General features: G+C 39.9%; 1 long non-coding RNA gene across 3 annotated transcripts; it reads right to left on the reverse strand.

The window, feature by feature from the left end:
* Window positions 1–11,810: 11,810 nt before the first annotated feature.
* Window positions 11,811–20,177, reverse strand: LOC141808529 (uncharacterized). Of its 3 annotated transcripts, none has more exons than XR_012599913.1 (4): window positions 20,113–20,177; window positions 14,037–14,319; window positions 13,743–13,833; window positions 11,811–13,511 (listed from the first exon to the last, which is right to left on the reverse strand). It is a non-coding gene; the product is annotated as an uncharacterized LOC141808529 (long non-coding RNA). The 3 variants fall into 3 exon arrangements; XR_012599912.1 differs by having other exon boundaries at window positions 14,204–14,319; window positions 20,102–20,177; XR_012599911.1 differs by having other exon boundaries at window positions 20,102–20,177.
* Between the last annotated feature and the right edge of the window lie 506 nt (window positions 20,178–20,683).

Consider the following 20,683-nt stretch of genomic DNA (forward strand, 5'->3'; position numbering starts at 1 on the left):
CTGTTCCCCATGTATGGTTGTGAGGCATACATTAATTATAGCGCTCGCAGGAACTGCTCTGCTGCCACTGTCACCGAATTACTGCTTTTCGCTACAGATCGGCTTCCTCTCCTTTAATGTGCCATTTAAAGCAGTTTCTACCAATCCAGTTCATAGATGGAGGTGAATGGAAATGGTGCTGTGCGCGTGTGTGCATGTGTGTGTGTGTGTTTTATGCAAATTGCGAGATGAGGTGATTAATTTATAATGGCTTTCAGTGCAATTGAAGGCAGCGGGAACTGATCAAGGGCAAGGACATTATAGAATGGTACAGGCTGCATAGGGGTGGCTCTGCTTGTTCTGCACTGTACCACAGCATGACAGTATCTCATTACATCCAGACAAAACACCTCCCCCATTGATAATGAGCATTTTTCACGAGGGGGGGACCGTTTTTTTGTCTCTTGTTGTATTTTCTCGTACTGAGCAGCACATCATTCTTCATCTAGCTAAATCATGTATTGATCCAAGACTATTTCTCATATCCATGCACTGTAATGTGTTGTGTAGAGAGCATGCAACGCCTGAAATCAAGCCACTTGGAGACTCTCTTGTTTACAATGGACTATAAATTCATCTTTTAACAACTACAGTTGGAAAAAAAAAGGTGACTAAAACATATTTAATACTGCTGTTAGTGAGCTCTTTGGAAATATACCGAACACTGACACTTAGAACTTTGTTTTAATGTTGACACCATTCGCTGCCAGTGTTGGGGAAAACAAAAACCAACATTACTGATGACATTACTTTTTTACCAGCAATGGGTGATCTAGTAATTACTTTTTCAAACATTATAATTAGGGGTGCACCAATCACAATTTTCCTGCCGATCAACGATTTTTAAAAAAACGTGACCTGCCGATACCGATTTGGGCCAATACCGATTTTTACTTTTTGTTTTTATTACTGACAGCTTATACCTTCAGTGTTCCAATCTTATGTTATTGAAAATCATTAAAAATACCTGTGAAACAATAAAATCTTTATGTTATAACTTAAACAACAATGGCTGGCTGTCAGACCTTCCCAGAGGTATAAAAGATTAGTTTTATATGTAAGGATGGGCCGACCACTGATCACCGATCTCCCAAAATTAAGGAAATCGGTACAGATTAATCAGTGCATGTCTTATAATGCCATTACTATCATTGCTTACTGTGTTGTAGGTTTGTGGCAGCTTGTTGCAAGGGTAAGTAAAACTCAGACTTTGACTGTTCCTCTTGAACTAAGGGTTTCCTCTGTGTGTGGTAGGGTCAGTTACAAAACAAAGATAAAACTAGTTTCATAGATAGTTAGCACTTCAGGGTGCTTAAAACAGCTTTTTATAATAATGAGAAAAATATATTTATGACATTTTATGAGGAAGCAGTGCAGAGGAAGTCTCCAGGTCCTTCACTGTTCCAGTAAAACAGAGTTAGTTTTATTTCACTTGAGGCACATTGGCTATCTTCCCCTTCCTACTCCTCATGAGTTCATGCTATTAAATATTTAAAAGGGGCTTTAACAATGGCCAGATGATGACATTTAAGTTAGTGTCCCTTAAAGCAGTGAAACTTGGCAACAGAGGAGCAAAATGTGTATCATTCAGTGGGTAAGATTACTGCAGTATTAGCTGCCATTATCTTTTAATTACAGAACTGGCCGAGTGTTTTTTTTGCACAGGTGCAAATGTGAACGTGGAAGCCTTTCAATTTAAACGCCTGATTGTGATTCATTCCTCCTCACAGCTTGGAGGAAAGGCGCATTGTATACTTTTAACTGAAGAGAGCAGGAGCCTGCACAGCCCGAGAGGTTTAGCAGAGAGACACAAAGCAGCAGTGGCACCGCTCATACCTTCAGGTGACAGAGTGCTGATGATTATAGCAAGGACAATGCCCTGCATGTGTCAAACAATTGGCAAATAATTTATGTCATCTTTTCCACTGTTATTTCCGTGGAGGGCACTAACTGTGTTGCCAATATCAAACCTCCTGCAGAGGAGAGGCAAAAAAAGGAGGGACGTGCTGCAAAAGACGGATGGAGGGAGAGAGGAAGAGGGAGGAAGAGGGAGCCAGAGGAGCGGGTTGGGGGAGGGGAAGAAGTGCCAGGCTCAGCTTTTTTTCCTGACTGAAGATGCACAGCCATCTGTGAGGAGACAAACACGCGTATGGCCATCATTTGTCCAACATCTTACGTGATGTGAAGGCTTTTCACTCGCCATGCCAACCTGTGTGGCAGATGATGTATGTGTTTCTTCAGTCCCGTGATTACTAGCATAGAGCTGCAGAGCAATGCTCTTCACCTCATCAGTTCCACAGGCTGCGCTCCAAGGTGGGTGAGGGATTCGCTGCAAGATGGCTTCTGACACACAGCACAACCAAGGCGTACCAGCATGAATATTATACAGTGCATTTCACCACAGCCACCCACTGTGAACAGATCAATCGAGGTGGATGAGGTGAATTAGAATTTTAATAGAGTGCCTGGGTGCAGTAATTAAAAAGAATGATTATATTTTCCCTAAATGTATGAAAAAGTTCCCATTAGGTGGAGGGTGGAAGCTGCTTTGGTCACATATAGATAGTACATATTAGTTTCTAATATGTCTGTAATGGAAACTTTTAAGTGACACTGGAAGCACTGGAAATATGTTTGTGTATTTTGTGTTTTCTTCTGTTCAGTGCTGGTTAATGTTTTTATTTATATCTAATTTCATTCAGAACAAAACTTGGCTTTGTTTATCCAGCAATAGAACAAGTAGCTGACCTGTATATACATAACATTTTTGCCTAATCCCTTCACAGCCATTAATCTCTGCCAAGACTTGGGCGAGAATTATTAAGTTTCACTTAATTTGGAAAATTAAGCCCATTGCTCCTTTTGGTCCATAATTATCTTTCATGGCCGAGGGGTGATGCATCACACATTTATGTATAACTAACACTGCATAGCCTGAAAGGTAAATACAAAGATGAGGAGGATGAGAGAAGAAAGTTAAGATAACAACCTAAACAGGCTGAGGGAGCACTGGGCTCTGAGAGAAAGGTTGCAAACCTGCAAAACAATAGAGATGAATCACAGAGGAGGATCTGCTGCTGCGGTCGTTCCACTGAGGCCCCATTAGGTTTGGCCCACAAGCTTTATGTTTCAGCTGCTGGCTCCTGATTACAGCTTTGAAAGTCAAGGCCTCAGCTGAGACAGAAATTTCAGAACAAATCTCTGCTCTCTGTAATGCTCTGCTGATACTTTTTTTCTGTAATAAATCAGAATTTATCCAAGATGAATTCGACTTCATTTTCAAATGTGAAATAATTGAGCTCCTGAGAGGGTACAACATGACCTGACCAAGCCTCTCCCCCAGTGTTTCCAAATGAGGGTTCTTGTATCCCTGAGGGTACCTGAGAAAGCTGCACAGGGGTTACATCAAACCCTTCCTAGATGTTGATTTGAAAATTTTAGAAAGAAATTTCAGTCATATTAAAAACTCCCTGTATCGTTTTCACATAAGAAATGTAAAATGTATCTTTAATTCTGAATCACAAAATGAAAAAAAGATTGAGAGGCTGTATAAAAAGGACATATTAAGAGTTTAATTGTTTTTTAGAATATATGCATATTAGCTGCATGGTGGTTAGCACTGGTGCCATACAGCAAGAAGGTCACCAGTTCAAATCCCAGCATGAGAAAGGGTTTCTGTGTAGAGTTTGCATGTACTCCCTGTTAGGGCTGGGCTATTTTATCAATTCTGCAATAGATTTTTTCTGAGATTTCTTTCTGCAGAAAGTACTGATTTTTCTGCCGCAGGTATCCATACATTTAGTGTCATTCAAATCCCCCTTGTTCTGCCCAGCATTATGGTCGCTGCCCCTAACCCTCACCTTGTTCACTTTGCAGAAAGAGCGATTAGGTCAGCCAGCCACTGGTGTCGCTGTTACCCATCTAGATACTGTACACCAAAAAGAAGTTAATTTTTCATTTCAATTAAATCAATACAAGTCAATAGAACAGTCACAATGTGTCACCAAAATCACACTGTACCTTCAAAATCTTTCAGAAAATGATGGAGGTGTATCAAATCATATTGAATCGTATCGTTAGCTGAGTATCGTGACATATATAGTATCGTGAGCTGAATATCATGTATCGTATCATATCTTATCCTATCGTATCGTATCTTATTGTATCGTATCATATCATAAAATTAGTGTATCGCTACAGCCCTATTCCCCGTGCATGTGTAGGTTCTCTCTGGGTTATGTGGCTCCTCCTCTTCCCACAGTCACGCTCATCAAGTTTAGTGATGATTCTAATTTGTCTGGAGGTGTGAGTGTCTGTGTGAGAGGTTGTCTGTCAGCTCTGTGATTGACTGGTGACCAGTTCAGGGTGTACTCTGCCTCTCGCCCCTAAGACAGCTGGGATAGACTCCAGCCAACTGGGACCCTGAATAGGATAAGTGGTAGAAAAGATGATAGCTATGCATATTAAAGTTTTGATGCAAGCACCAGATTTAAGAATGTTGGGGCAAGGACAACAAAACACTAAAAACTAACACTTGAAAACAAATAAAGAAAGAAGAAGAGCGACATCTCCAAAATAATGAGGGTAGTTTCAACTTTGACTACACTTTGCATTAGGGATGGGTACCTTTCACGTCTGAAACGATACGGTACCGATGCCCGGTACCTGGCAATCGGTACCGGTACTCAACAGTACCAAGTTTCGGTACTTTTTTGTGTTTATGTGGTAAAAAATATCAATTTGTTTAAAAATTAAATACAACATATTTTCAATTTAACAAATTTATTCTTCAATATATAACCTTGCAATGCTGTGTTCATGTCCGGCATGGAAATCACCTACTCTTCCACTCCCTTACAGTCACAAGGATGCATTTAGGTACCTTAACATGGTACCTTTTGGTTTTACATGAATTGATACCCGGTACTTTTGACAGAATTCGGTCGGTACCTATAAAAGTACCTAATTTGATACCCATCTCTACTTTGCATACATCACAACAGCCTGGCTCTGTAGTAGAAGAGTCCAGGTGCTGAACTGGCCTGCCTGCAGCTCCAGCTCTCAGAAAGGTTCCTGAACCACAGCTCCAACCGAAGAAGTCTCAAGCTAAGTTAACCATGAGAACAGGAAGGATGTTATCGCTCTAAAGTTCACCACCACACGGTTCTCTGCAAGCAGAGTGAGCTTAGTCTCAATTAGAGCAACCAAGAGCTGTCTGTCAACAAAAATCTCCCCATTGTTCTGTGGCTTCATCCAGAGTGGGAGCCATGTTTTTGTAGGGTGACCTGGGCAACTATGCTGTGTCAACTGGTGTCAGGCTACAAGTGCAGTGTAGCACCCTGCCCGCGGGCTAAACCCTGAACGAGGCCCCTTGTGTCCCAAACAACACGAGCTAAGATAAGGTTCCAAAGCTGCTCATGACAAATATCTGTGGCTGAAAAGGCCAGAAGAGGTGACACTGCCTCGGTGACTAGACAGGAAACCGGTCAGCCAACCTGTCTTTGGCGTGTCATGTTCTGAACCAAAGCGTGTGCAAGAACAGATACTTAAGGGGGAAAGAGTTTTAATATATCAGACATGATATCACCAAGTGTGGAAAGAAACTGAAGATTTGTCCTCTTGTTCCTCCACGGTACAAAGTTGAGGTCATTCCTCTAATAGGAGAGCAGCACCACAGAGGGAGCTTTGTGCTCATCAAAGGAGAGGAAGTCCTACTCTGCTCTGAGTGCATGTTACTGATGATGCAACATCTCTCGTGATCCAGTTAAAGGGAAGAGGAGCAAGTCAACAACCCACCTTTGACCTTGACCTGACTTTTCATAGCATGAAGTGATCTGTGCAAAGTTTGAGCCAAGAGAAACAATGACCGATCGTTTACGAATTCTTCGACTGGAGATTGAAGATGGATAGATTTTCTGAGGGCCTAATTAATTTCCTGTGAACAATGCAAGTTATTATTTCTTTTTTTCCCTCTTCGCCTTTGGATACAAACCAGGCCATCCAGTTCAGTGGTTCTCAAAATGGGACGCAGGAAAAACTCATTAGGTTTCCTCTCACCTCCCTCAGCTGTGGTTGAGCTACAGCAGGTTAAGTGTCACTCAGAAATTAGCGTTCTCCTGGTAGGAGCAGTGGACGCCACATCAGCTGCTACCATTTTTGTAACTACATTAAACAAACCCTCTGAAGGCCTCAATGATGCATGCAATCTTAATTTTTATTACAGCAATTTATTATACATTCCCCGAGCCTATGACAGCCCCGACTGTCATTAACAGATTAATTATAATTTCCCCCCGCGCTCTGAGTTAAAGGGAAACGTGAACACATACAAGCAGGCCTTACAAATAATGAGAGTTGGTAACAGAGTTTCATCATTCCAGTGGCTTTACCCTTCACCCTCCCTGAGAGTAAATGAAATGAAGGAACCTGTGCTCTGATCCTGGAGTCCTCCCTGCAGCTGATGTGCTTAACTAAGTCTTCAAACAACTCATGTAAAGAGGAGTCTCCTCCCAGTTCATCAGGACGTATACATGGGCTGTATTTTGATTCTTGAGCTTATAACCGGTTCAATAAAAGTACAAGCCCTTACCTTGAAACACGACAGTGATGTTAAATGTAGCTAAAAGCTAACCTCAACAGCTATCCAATGAAGCTCTGTCCCCTGCAAATTAAGAGCTATTGAGGTCAGGGTACGTTTGGCTAATTTGTGTAAGAGGGCTGAAAGGCAAGAACATTAAAAAGCTAGTTGGGTGGAAGGTAATAGCCCAATATTAGACAAAGGTGGGGATAAAACTCATCAGATCGCCCTTAATCATCTCTAATGACCCTCACCTGTAATTTGCTCCTCATAAAAGTTCTTTCATCTTCGTATTCATCATCTCGGGATACGTCGATGAATTTAAATTCACAGTGAGAGTCTGGAGGAGAGGCTGTTGATTTGTGAACAGCATGTGGAAGAAGCCAGGTTAAAAATATGAACAGGTTCTTCTGAAGGCTGATGAAAGCATTAAAAACAATAGAAACATGGAAGTGAGTCCTGTTTTGTCACCACCAAAATCATTGACATTAAAGTGTAGAGATGTCTTTTATATGCCTTGAAAAAAAACGACTGCAATGACCTTTTATTTGAGATATCAAAAGAAAAACTACAACCCTCTGACCCCTGTGCTATTCTATAGTATAAACTCAGATCAGAAGACTTGATTCTTAAATCAGCGTGTACACTCTGAGCAACACAGAGGTTGGCTTTCTGGGATATTGAACATGTGCAGCACATTACTTTAGTAATTCAATTTATGCCTCAACATAATCTAATTTCAGACTATTAGTCATATGATTTACTGTGCATCAACCCGATATATAACAACAGTTCTTGCTTTATTATGTAGCTGCTAAGAGTAAACATAACAGTCTCACTTTGTGTGTGATTTTAGGAAGCTTACTCAAAAGAAGAAGAAAGTTCACAGATTAAATAGAAGAATAGAGGAATAAGGAACTTCACAGGACTTGCTGAAATTATAAGGTCATCATACAAAGATCATCTAATTGGTTTATTAGAAGTAAAAGGTAGGGGTGGGGATAGTAGGAATTTTGGTATTGATCCAATACAAAGTAAATACAGGACTAAATCACCGATACCAATACCGGTACCGATACTTCTCACATGAAATGTAATGATCATTGAATAATTGTGTGATTTTGCCTTGAGTTGGTTGATTATGATTATGGTAAAACACAGCACAGAGATTTTAGGCAGTAAAATGTTTTTTTTTTTAATCTAACCACGACAATAGAATAACATTTTAACTGTATAAAAGTAATAAAAAAATTATCCTACCACCACAATTGTTTAGGAAAAAGAAATCATGAGTGTAAAATAACAAAAAGTTCCCCCACATTTGCACAGAAAGGCGGCAGACGGAGGAAAGTAAAGTAAATTGCTGGACAACATAAGAGAAACTGCAGTATCGATCTCATCACGATCATCGATCTGATACCAATACTCATCTTGGTATTGAAACTATCGATATTTAGATCGATACGCCCACCCCTCGAAAGAGGAAACACCAAAGTATGCACTAACACACACACAGACTATACTTGTGTTTACTGGTATTTGTCCTTCATCTGTGGTTTAATGGTGGTTGGAAGTCACACACACTGTATATCCGAAAATGAATTATTCATTATATCCGAGCCACAACAAAACTATTGACTTTGAAAACTTCATTTAATGGACCCAGTTGTGTTTCTCAAAGGCAGGGGCTGAGCTCCTATACCGATGCACAGCAGTTGCCATTTCTTTCAGCAGGCTTAAATAAACGATGTATAGAGCACTTTGTGTGTAACACCACACTACAATGTTTCATTTATGAGCTGCAGGACGCAATTTCAGAGAGCCCACATTTCATTAAATATTAATTAGGACAAATAATGTGAGAGGGCACAGCATCTCTAAGGTGGCTCCCCCAATTCATGTGACAACTACCTGGACCCAGAGCGACGAGACGCTGAGAGAAGGAGGAAATGATGAGAATCAGCTAATGGATGACGATACGTTTGTGATGAGCTGCACACCTCAACCTAAAACAGCAACAACAGGAGGGGTTGTAATAGTTTTGTGTGAGGCGACATCCCACTGGCAGAGGGTGTGATTTATGATGAGACGACAGTAATGAGAAAAGGTTAGCAACATGTCATTAATGAGATTTCACAGTGCCACAGTAAAAAGGCCCCTACATTTCTCTTCTTACTCCAAGAGAAGAGTGTGGATTAGCAAAGTCCTAACAGTGATCAGTCAAGTAGATTCTATTTGTATAGCTCCATGTCACTCATCATTTATCCCTCTTATAACTATCACCATACCTTAATGTTTGGTAACTCATTTTTTGGCACTTTTTAGAAACAAGCCAAAGCAGAAATCTCAGTCAGCCTTGTGTGTTTATATTTCAACAGTCACAGGTCGTCATTTGTCATTCTTGATTGGTTGCTAAGCTTCAACATAGTGGGTCTTATCTTACCAGAGCCTTAAAGAAGATAGCTAGGAGCACTTTTTGTTAAGACTGTGATGAACAATGTGTGATAACCGCTGTCTGTGAAGTATTAAGGTGTGGTCTCGTATTCTTCTCTTTTTCCCAGTCATGGCGTTTAGGGCACCATTGGTAACTGATGCAAGTAAAAATCTACAAAACTGGTCTGATAAACTATTGGGCAATAACAGGAGTATATTTTTCAAATTTAAGATCCCAATTAAAATTCATCAGACAAAACCAGCTGATAGTAGTGTGACTATTTACACCGTTTCTGAGGCTGCATTTTGCAAAACGTGTGCCACAATAATTCATTGAGAAACCAAAAAGCTAGTGCAACTGTCCTAGAGACTAATGCTTTTAACAACAAGAAGTTAGCAAAAGATGGTCATTTGCTGAATTTATTGCACTATTACAACGATCAACCTCTATTAGCGCCAGAAGACTCAAGATTTTGCAGACAGAAAGTTTATGTGGAACCTCAGTTACTTTCCTGAGTATACCTCTGTTTACTTCATCTTGTATTCACATTAAAAACTTCTTTTTAAAATCAAGAAGTTGAAATAAAAGTATCTATAATCTTATTGTATTACTCATCAGGAGATACATTTTGGTCATTTATAGGTATAGGCTCACAACAATTCATATTGTGCATCCCTGAATACAGGGATTTCTATCAGTTTTCTCTTCAGGCTTTATAACTTAAAAAAAATATGCATCAAATAAATAGTTTATTTTTTCAAACAACTTCTAATGAGCCTTTTTTGTTATTTCATGTTCAACACAAACACACTTCTCTCTGCAGGGCAGGTCAGATTCTGAATACAATGGATGATAAATTCATGCTCAATGGCGCTAAATATGTACTAGCGCTCACTGCACAGATTAGCTAAAAAAGAAACAGCTTAGAACATGAGTCACACTGGTAGAAAATCACATTCCTCCAGGCCCTGACTAAAGAAGTCTACTGTCAGCACTTCCCAAGCAGAAAACCCCATCATTAATTTCCCTGTCAGTCAGAGCTGACTGGAGTGCTGTCAGTCACCATGAACACACTCCTCTGCTACATGCCATTAGAAAAGGAAACAGTCACATTTTCAAGAGCTACTGCACGCAAGTTGTCAACAAGACATTTTTCTTGAACAAGGGTTTTGGACATAATCCAGCACTCAAACATTCTGCTCCAGGACAAGGGGTCTGAAGATGTTGGATCAGTGCAAAGACAGGGAGTTAAACTGTGAGGGGCTGGATTGTTTGTTGCAAGTGCTGAGGATTTAATTTGTTTGTTTGTTTATTGGAGCTAATGATAATCTATAAAAAATAGATTGAATTATCTACTGAGAAAACTCAAATTAACAACAGTAAATACACTGCACAATAATTGCAGACAAAAACAAATCACATTCAAATCAAGTTATGTTAACAACAAAAATCCTTTCTAAAGTCCTTGCACAACCAGTACGTAAACCTGATTTTTCTAACTTGTCTGTAAAATCTGCAATTGATACAATGGGGGAAAAAAACCCACTAACTACAATGCACAAGAGGGCCCATGTGTCCTTCTAAACACCAAATAAACTTAAAAAAAAAAAAAACTGAATCTAAAGTTTCGTGGGCTAAAAAATGGTTATTTATTATAGTGTATGATTTTTTCCAGGGGTGAAACTGCTGAATGTATAACATAAAGACAGTTTCCATGACGTCACCCATCTGTTTCTACTAGGGGAGTTTTAGTTGGTGAAATCTGACAGCCAGCTAAGCTGAGCCTCATCACACAAACTCTGGATCTTAATATGTTCTACACAGCTGAGTCGGAAAAAAATCACTTACCATGTTGAAGAAGCTTCTGCAGACCGTCTTCTTCGTTGTCCTTCTCCTCATCATCATAATCCAACATTTATTCAACATGCCAACATACCCTTCTCTCCCTTTAGCAGTTAGCATCTGTTGAACTGGTATTTAATCTTCGCGTAGAGTAATCCACTTTCCCTCTTTGTGTACAAGAAACAAAATGCATGTTCCACGAAAGCTTTTTTGTATGACTAGTGTTCAACACAAAAAGTTGCTGTAGCTAAGGTAATGACATGTCATGAAACAATTTGGGAGCAGTTTTTCTGGCGCTTTACCGTATGTACCTTCGTGCTACAGTTAGCGACGGTCAACGGCATAACCAGTCTTCTTTGTTGATTGAGTTCTACAGCAGTTCGCATGTACGTCCCTCTCTTTACTGCCACCTACTGGGTGTTGCATTTTACAACGCATTGTCTTCATTTTTACATTTTACATTCAAGACATTAAATAAAGAAACATAAAACATTTAAAAGACAAAAAATACAAGAATTTATATTTTTTAATTAATGCCAGAACAAGATATTTTCCAGTTGTCTTACAAATTACGGACTAACAGATGTGAACACACTCACTGTTCCCTGCACTTTATTGTACAGTCCATATTTGCACTACATTTTTGCACTACGTTTAAATTTCTTGTTAAAACATTTGGTTTTGGCTGCCTTCATTGCATATTCAATATTTTGTACCGTATGTACTATATTTTTTGCCTTCTTACGTCTCTTTTATTGCAGTGTTCATTGTGGACAGCAAAGAAAGTATTTCAGGGAAACACATTTCATTACTGTTCACGTAACAGTTAACACTTTGAATCTTGAATCTTAGAAATAAAATGAATCTTAAAAACTTTACATGACAAAATTATTTATTAATAATTTTTGTGACTGCCCGGGTTGGGCAAGCCTCTTAGAAGCATTTACAGTATATGGGTAAAGGTACTTAATATAGCATCACTAGATTGTGAGTTATCCAAAGAAATACCACAATCTCACATCAGCAGAACTTCTCAGTTGGAGAGGAGGGTTTTGTTATGTATGCAGTCATTAGAGGCGCTGTGTAACAGAAAGAGATTGATGGACTTGTGCAGCCTTGTGAGGTCTGTGCTGCCTGGTCACACGAAGGCAAGCTCCTTACAGCGCTCTCCCCAGGGCGAGCAAGACTATTGGTCGAAGTTCAGATATAACTTCATTTTCTATGTGGATGAAATGCACCTTAAGGGCAAAGGCAGTGGGTGGAGGAGGGAACGGGGTTGGGGAGAAACTGTGTTTTGAACACACACACACAGATGTGCGGTGTGAGTCAGAGGCTAGGCCATAAAAGAAATCCATTGTGGCTGTGGAGCCTGACTGGTGAGAGAAATTAAATGTGTCCATGGACTTTTCATATAACAACCCAAGGTCTATGTCAATAGTTCCAGAGTTTTGCTAGTAGAAAAAAAAGGCTTTTTGTTTCAAATGTCAGTTTCCTTTATCTTTGTGTACTGCAGGCAATTTCTAATAAATCAAAAAACATCAAAAGCCCCTCAAGACAATGAACACTACTGCCTTTATATAAATTCTAAGAATAAGTAATAGTGGTACCATTGATATCAAGCCAATGACTTTTTTGTTTTTAAGTAAAACGAAATACTGTTAGTACAGCTGACACCAAAACAAACGGGTTTCTTTTAACGTCTCAAGGCAATACAAGGAGATACCAAAACTAATTGACAGCTTCAACCAGAAATAACACAAGGAACAGTGAGCCAAATATTAGGGTAACACGTGTTCATCTTGTTATTAATTCTACAAATTTAATTGATTTGTAAGTACTTCCCAAAAGAGTAGATTTCTGAGAATATTGTGCCATCAAACTCCTTCCTAGCTACAGAAGAACAATAAAGTGTGCAGAACAATATGAAATCTAATTAGAAAAAAAGACCACAATAAAATTCAATTTGTTTAGCTCTTAGAAAACACAATTAAGAGTGTTAAAAAGACTTTTTTCATTTAATATGCTAACAATAACCCTGTACAAAAGCAAATATAAAAACTTCATTATCTCCAGAAGATGTTTTAAAAGCTCACCCACATCACTGACACCACAATAAGTGTGTGTGTGAGCGTGTTTTATGTATCTCTACAGACCAAGCAGTAAAATCTTGATTCAACAAGACAAGACAGTCACACAACTCCCAGCTCACTCTTAGTCCCTCCTCGATTGAATCTTTAGAGACAGATACAGTGCTCAAAAGAACATCAGATTGACAGATTGATACATGAGCATGTCGGGCGTGCTGATAGCAGCAATCTGTATGAAACACAGGCCAGAGCAGCACAGAGAAATTACTTATTTTTTTTGATGCATGGATCCTGCTGTGGAGCCTAGTTCATGGAAAGTTCAGCTGAGCAGCCGGCTCTGTCGTGGTGCTTTTGAATGGATTCACTCTGGGCTATCTCTCTGGCAGGCCGGGGGTAATGGATGAGGTGCAAGGTTCCAACAAAAAGCACATCTGCATCCACACGATAAAGTGTTCCACAAAGGAGAGCCAGCTCTCTTTGAACAGGGGACCCTCTTGGAGTTTCACACACATGGTCCTCATGAAGAGTTGAGCTGCAGGAGGAAGCAAAATGTTATTCTTTTGAGGTGAGGGCTGTGGGAAACATACATGGAAATACATGTAAGATGTATTTCATCTGAGCATTGCACAGTGAAAAAATTAGACGTTTGACACAGAGTTAGATACAGAATATCAGACAATGAGTGAATACAAGTCTAAAATCTTTCTGATTCCATGCAGCTTATTTTATAAGGAGGCTTGACTTGTTGGATCTGATATCTCACCATGAACCAGGAAGTCATTGTAGCTCCTTCATATCAGGTCCAATCTGCTTCAAATTTCACACACACCTTCAAGGTCCACCTCCTAACACATCTATAAGCTCAAGGGAATGAATTAGGATACAACAGAACTTCAAAAGTCGCTTACTCTAAACCACCTCATTATAGTCATAATATTAAAATGTAAATCAGTGAGACCAAGTATCCCATCAAAAATCTTTGGGGTGAAAATCAAAAAACAAACAGTGTTTTTTTTAGAACATTTTTCCATTATGTTCCTGCATTTGTATAACTGACCAAGCTAGAGGTGTGGACATTGGAGTAAACTGTGTTTCCAAAATGCGTTTCATTTTTGCCTTTAGTCCATTACTGAGCGCATGTCATTGCTCGGGGTAGACAGTGTTGTGTAATTGACTGGCTGGCCCTGAGGCAACTGGAGATGTTCGGCATCTCTGTGGTCACACCTCAGCGCCTCACAGTTGGCAAGGCTGGGCTTGCAACAAATCACACTCCACTGACAGCCCTGCTTGTCTTTCTCCGTTCACATCCTGTGGAACTGCAGCAGCAGCAACAAAAGCGCCTGAAAGACAAGGACAGCACATTTAAATATTACTCAGCATCAAAAAATCTCACCCAAACCGATCTGCAAATGAGGACCAACTTGTTCCGATCAGAGAACTGTGAGCACATGGTGGAGGCGTTTACCCTGCCTGTAACCTCAGCAATGGCTGGGAAACCTCTGCTCCAGCAAATGGGAAGGTCTGGCGGGGGGAATGTATTGTCTGGGCACTCCAGAGAGAGAACAGATGGGGACATGCTCCTGTTGTTGGGCCAACAGGACACTTGAACAGGCAGATTGCACATTTACATTCATGCCTCAGCAGCACAGACATTACCACTAGTGCTTTATATGCAGTAAAATGCCTCACTACATCAACATATATACTCAAGTCTGGGGCAGTCCCATTTGATAGACATAAGTTTTGCATTAATGTACGCTGGCCGACAAGGGCAATGTGTTGCAACGGTTTGAACACTTCCATGAGGAGGAATTGGCTCCAAATTCAGAAATTATGGCAATTCAAGATCGTTTAGATGAGAAAATTCATTCAGGGATGTGATGCAAGTAGGAAAATGAGCTGCAGACAAACAAATTGAATGCAGTTGAAGCACATAGACTGCAAAAACAGAAATGGTATAAAGCTATTAAGCCCCTGAGCTGTAAACAAATGCAACAGAGAAGGGCTCAAAATCCAGTTATCTCATCAGAAGTACTCCAAACCTATAGGGGGCGCTAACTTATACAGCTTTTGTTTAAACAGGGGAAAAAGGCTGAGGCTATCTTTCCAAACCGACTACTACATTAGCAGTGCCTACTATTTTGGCTGAAATTTAGTGTGTTGTAGGTAGCATGCAAAAACTTGCAAAATCTGCAGAATGCCAAAAATCCCTGGATGTCCTACTGATATAGGAAATTTTCTGAGTATGCAACGGACCAGTCTACCTGTCATACTGTTTCCTACAATGCACGGCGCTCATGCTGTTTGTCTATGCCTGTGGTAGGTTTTGGTGAATTACCGCCATCTACTGGAATGAGTTGGCACTGTAACTACAATACAACAACACTAATGTGAGACGTTCTGTAAGATAGAAGCGAAGTGATGCAAAGAAACACCAGTAAATGGTGTTTACTTCTACAAATTCATTAGCCCATATAAGCCGCTAATTCACTTTTGAAACCATACATGGATTATATAGAAGAGTTTTTTCAATCAGTTGTAAAAAATAAAAATCCCTTTCAGATTTATTTTCAGAAATGATAAAAATTTTTGGTGTAAGATTAGAATCAAGTATGATGATCCACTGTTATATGATTGACAAAATAACTAAAGGGCTGAGATCTGCCCATAGATTGTTGATAGACCCGGCAGAACAGTCATACTACATTCTACAGGCAAAAGCAGTAGGTAGTATGTAGTGCCTATTACACACTACATTCGCATGTAGTGTGTAGTAGGCGGTCTGGAAAACAGCCAGAGTTTACTGATTAGTTGTTCGGTCAAGGAGTCAATCCCTTGGTGTAATTTTTTTTTCTTTTTTCATGCTTGTCTTACTTTTCTAGGTGTATCTGTTTGCAATGCATTTACATTGTAGCATTTGTTTACATGCTTGTGTTTTGCACTGAAGCATTTCCCATGCTGGATACTGTTCCCGTGTTAGGGTTAATTCAATTCAGATTTAAAACTAAATCTAATCCAGAGGGTATGCAATGATATAAATCATCACGAGAACAGAGCACACACATATTCAAATGGTTAAAAATGAAGTTTTATCTCCGACAGACAAGACACAGGAGAAACACAAGCACAAACTATTCTCAGCAAAATATATTCAGATTTGGCCTGCTGGTCAGAGTGCACCCCAAAAATCCTCCAGTTTGATTTTATCCCATCTATCATTATTCTCTTTGGCAAACACAATGCCATCGGTTCCCAGAAGAATTATAGGGCAGCTCTGCAGAAGACAAACAATTTACTGGCACTTTGCCTCACTGAACAGCACTGTCAGCCTGCCAGGAGCCATCCATTTTAAACAATACGTGTTTTAGTCACCATGCTGCACATTTCTTGGAAACAATAACACAATTCATAGAACCATTCAAGTTAAGCCAAGGTTTTAAAATAATAGGAGCTTTAAAAACACTGGGTTGTCTCATTACAAATGTTCCATTTTATGCCTGATGAGTTTAGATTTGAATAAAGCAGACATGATAAGGGATGTGCTGGAAAAACTCCACCATCTTCCACTCCTCTATTGTTCGCAGCACTAGCTAAGCTTTGGAGGGAGAGGAGATAAGATTCTTCTTGGCAGCCTCCTCTGCATTAACTCCCTCTCCTAGCAGAGCGTAAATTAAGAGGGGAGCTAGTGCAGTGTGCCGGAGCAGGAATGTGGGCCTGAGGCAGAGGCGAGCAGAGCAGCGGGATGCTCCAGGGGAGCTAGAGGCTACATTATGCTGCAGCAGGGCCAGAAAGCTCAGCGTCTGACAGCCCTGCGCCCTCAGCGGACACACCAGGACCACTGCCACCGTATTCTCAGGACATTTACATTATTCAAAGATAAATGCATTGTCAATTTTGTGTCTCCCAGCACTAGATATGTGTGCCGCTTCACTCCTCCCGCAGCCAAAGGTGGGCTCACCTCCGCCCGCTGCAAGACATACTACAAATGAAATCAAATGTCTTTCTCTGTGGTGCAGAATTACTTAACCCTGCACGCTGCTACTGTGCTCCTGGACTTCAGATTGTTATGCAGGAGCCTGTAGGTGGGGAGAACAATGGAGGTAGGAAAGCCTCTTTATATTTTGGGTTAGCTTTACAATATTCAACTCACATTAGGGATTCACGCTGAAATTTGACACTCAGAATGAGGATTTTTTGAGGGGTATCTTCGAGAAGAGACTGTTCCTGTGTGTTAGCCTAAAATAAAGGAACACATCCTCCAATCATCAGAAATCAAATCACTGAATGTGGCGTCCATGAAGTCACACCAGCTGTGATGCTTGGGCTAAAAAGGAAAAACACCAAATTTGTTCCAAAGTACACTCCTATTTCATTTACCTTCAATGAACACTACTCAACTTCCTGTTACTTGATCTCTGACACACCAAAGAGTTTATAGAGCAAGAAAATATGGATCATTCTTGACAGTTGAATATATAAAAACACCCCTTTGGCCTGACTGTTAAAAAAACAGGTCCAAGAGTTTTCTATCCAGACTGATTTTGTTGCCAATACATTTAAACAGAGACCAAAAACTAACACCTGCATGGATGAACCAACTAGTATAACGTTTTTGTCATTGGTCATAAACTTCTGTTATCGCTGAAAAACTTTTAAAAAAGCATCTTAATGCTGATACTTTTCTCATGAATATGGGAACTGTAGTTAAATTTGACACCACACATAACAGTGGCATGTCTAGACTTTCTTGACTGAGGTGCCCCAACAGTACGGTGGCTGGTAGGTGTCAGACGACGTGAAAATTAACACAACCACACCAACAATAAGTACCGCGAAGGACGTCACAAGTTGAAAACATTTTACTTACTTTCACAAATTTCCCGTGTCCATTCGGATAACCATTTATTAGTAAACTGCTAAAGCTGACCTCTTTTAATTTTTGTTGTGTTGTGGCGTTTGCATTTGTGTTGTTGTGGTTTCCCTTGTGTTTTTCTTTGGTGAAGTTGCAGTTTTTCCTTTGCAAAGAATTTTTAATTTGCAAATCATCTGACACCTACTCGCCACCATGCATCTTGGAGCAGAATAGAAAAATACAAATCCACTAAACTTCATAGGCTACATTGAGAACTCAAACAAAAAATATGAGAAATTAAGAAAACATGACAGTAAACGAAAACCTGAAGCTGATGCCCAAACTCGCGGCAACCTCTGGTCTAAGAATGTGAGACAATGCTGAAGTGCTAAAATCTGCTGTTCCTCAAGTGTCCACTTCAGGCTGGATCCGGAAATACCAGAAGTCACAAACACACCAAGCCAAAAAAAAAAAACAGTTTTCAAAGCAGAAATCAACCTATTTACAGCCTGGTTAAAAAAAAAACGACTCCTGTTTGAATTGCTAATTTTACTATAAGCACACACTGTACAAGGGGTACATTTTTTTCTCACTTGGCAGTTCAGAGGATATTAGGATCGGGAGCTCGCCCAACCAGTGGCACAGCTCAGGTCACATGACCAACAGGTGCCCAATAGCTGTACATGAAGCCCTTGCTACTACCAATATGGCCGCGATAGCCGATGTGCTTCATTTTGCGTTTCAGAAACAGACGGGTGACGTCAGTGAAACTACGTCCATGTTTTATACAGTCAATGAGCCCAAAGTACGTACAAATGTTTCCTCATCACTTTTGATGGACGGATTCCTCTCCTCATCACCTGTCTCACAAGCAATTTCAATTAGCAACAAAAGAAAATGTCCTGCATTTATATGCAGCAGATACAGCTCTGACAAACACTTGGTCCAGAGATATCGTAATATGTTGTTTCTGCTTGGTTGAAACTAGGATGTGCACTCCTCTAATGATAAGATATCTAAGAAACTACACTGTCAGACTGTTTACTGAAATTATTACTTCTTTTTTTTTTAATGACAATGAAACTTTACATTTGTCCTTTTTTAAAATGTCTTCAGCTGGAATAAATCCACCTGGGCCAGTTTTCAAGAGACCAACAAATTAGGTTTTGGTCTTTTTGTTTTTGTAACGATTATAATACCACCAACTCAAAACTACTTTGGAGAAATAAGTTAAACGGTCCTTTTACACATTGTTATTTCTGTTATCCATTGTGTTATCCACACTGTGTGTGTCAAAGAGATAGAGATCTAACTGCATCCTCTGCAGAAGCAAAGCAGTAGTTTCCACTCTGTCCTTCACTGTGCAGAAAAAAGTTCCCCAGGACAGACTGTGGGTTTGATGTTAAAACTTCCCTCCATGCATGAGCTGTTAACTTTAATACTGAAACTTATGAATATATAGTTATTCATTCAACAATCCATCTCTCATATCTAAAAGTCACAGACTATTTTACTGGAATAATGTGTCTGGGATTACAAATGAAAACCACACAGGATCATTCTTTATCCAGCAGACAGATTAAATTCCAAACCCTGTTACTGTAATAGGCACACTTGTAGCTCGCCATGAATTAGAGCTCTAATTATATTAGGTACTATTTTAAACAAAATAACACATTTCTTATGATCCATAGGTGTAATTTATAGCAAAGCCAGGTTCATTTTCTTGGGCAATCAATTTGGTGCTGTAGCAGAAGACTAATATAATTATGTAAAGCGCTGAGAGCTGAGTATCGCAGTCAGCACAGAAGGCTTTTTCCAAGATAAATGAAGATGCAATTTATTCACTCATAATTTCACACAGAAAAGGCCGTGAAAGAAATCCATATGAGCATCAGAGAGAGGGGTAGAGGCACTAATACTTTTTGATACTGAAGCTTTGTAGTCAAGGCTTGGGTAATGTATGAGTTACTCCAGGTTTCCTCACATCAGTGAGCTATCTCGCTCTCTTATGAGGAAGGAGGAGAGCAGTCTTTTGGCCAAGCCCTCTAAATCATACCCTGAGGAGGAGAGTCATTTATTATAGTTACAATTATATCAATATCACTAACACATAAGAGCTGCCATAAATCCACGCACATCAGAGCCTGTGACAACATGCGTGATCAATGTGGGGAGGTTTTTCGGCCACAGATGACGGTTTGGGAGCAGATTTCTCACATTTAAGGAGCTCGAGGAATCAAACTCGAGATTTTCAGTCTCAGACTTACCTGAAGCTCACCTGTTGGGCATGTCAGCTGCGCACAACGACGGACCACCAGTGAAAAAACACCTGTAGGTTGATATTGGTTGATACTTGTCTAAAACCATGCTGCATTGTTTGAGTGTCACTTCCGCCAACACAGTTTAGTTTGTATCACTCGATCACACGTGCATTGCTCTGCTACAGCTAGCTATAGCATGAATCAATCCGCCACTGAAAGTAGTCCTCAATGAGGTTATTTTCTTCTCCTGTTGTTAAAATAAAGAAGAAAAATTATCAAAGGTGTGAGAATATACATTTTTAATTCAAGATAACTTACTTAGAATGCTGTTTTTTTCTTGGGGTGAGATTGATGGGGTTTCTGTGAAATAAAGTACATTTTCTTTTGAATTTAACAAGCCTACGCACTCTACCTTGAGACTTCTCTTCTTCTTTTTTTTTCATTAAAAAAACAATATTTTTGTCACCCACTATTGTCTACAGAAGTCTCAGCTGCAGTGTGGTAACACTGGGCAAAAGCTGTCTTAAAGTTTTTGGGTGTTTGAGATGTGAATCAGTTGGTCCTCAGTGCATGGCAACCTTTTCTGCA

The sequence above is a fragment of the Halichoeres trimaculatus genome, unplaced genomic scaffold (genome assembly GCF_033239565.1).
Source record: "Halichoeres trimaculatus isolate MK-OKI-2021-1 unplaced genomic scaffold, fHalTri1.1 fHalTri1_scaffold_19, whole genome shotgun sequence".
Lineage (NCBI taxonomy): Eukaryota > Metazoa > Chordata > Actinopteri > Labriformes > Labridae > Halichoeres > Halichoeres trimaculatus.